The sequence below is a fragment of the Tiliqua scincoides genome, chromosome 4, assembly GCF_035046505.1.
Source record: "Tiliqua scincoides isolate rTilSci1 chromosome 4, rTilSci1.hap2, whole genome shotgun sequence".
NCBI lineage: Eukaryota > Metazoa > Chordata > Lepidosauria > Squamata > Scincidae > Tiliqua > Tiliqua scincoides.
The window spans coordinates 35372560-35373601 of NC_089824.1; positions in this window are offsets into that span (position 1 = coordinate 35372560).

The following is a 1042-nucleotide window of genomic DNA, read 5'->3' on the forward strand; positions in this document are numbered from 1 at the left end:
ATCAGGGGAATAAATAAATAAATACTCCTGAAACAATAACCAAAGCCAGCATTGCTCCAAATACCAATAAAAAAAATGCATTAATTCGCTACTCCAAATTACTTTTGCTTAGGGCAGATGTACTTGATCTTCCCTCTTAATTACGGTTCCCTCATCAATTTGCAACACAAAGCTTGCTATCTCAATAGATAAATATTTTATTTTATTTGTTTGTTGCAACCACTTAATAGGGCATTTATCAAGAAAGCAATAAAAAAAGATAAATAAGAGAACCAAGTTCAAAAATCAAGCAATCTTTTCCCTTTGGATGCATGTAGATGAAGTTAAACCAATGGACTTTCAACTTTAATCAATACACATATGGGAACTTGCCAAAGTGCACTGAGGATAATCCAGATTCCACCTCCCCACTTTATGGGATGCATAAATATGGACCGCCATGCTGTTTTTTGGGGGGGGAGGGGCCTGCGTCAACTTTGATGTGCACATAGATCTCTAGTGCATTCAGGCATGCCCTTCACTTGTACATGCAGTCTCTTGCCTCCATTAAAACGAATGTGACAATCTGTGTACAAGATCTCTATGTGCACATAGTGAACTGTACAAGGGCCTTTGAATCAGGACAAACCACAAACCATGTAGAAATTATAGCCAATCTTCGTATAAAGATTGCTCAGGATAACATGAGGATCTAGATAACGTAGTAGATCCTACTGGATAATATGAAATATAGACTGAGGAAAAGAAGTTAATAAGCAAGCCTTTCAGAGTGGATGCTGGCCATGGAAAAGCACTAGGCTAAATAGTCCGCAAGCGCCCCACATTTAAACGCATTTACTATGCACGTTAGCCTACTTGTTAGCACATAATGATCAGATACCTAGGCAAGTGTGTCAATGATATATACAAAATAGTAGTACAGGGCACATGGTAACTTGGGGCTATATCAGTGTTTCTCAAACTGTGGGCCACGTGAGCTCATTTCAGGTGGGTCCCTATTCATTTCAATATGTATTTTATTTTTAATATATTTTAATATACT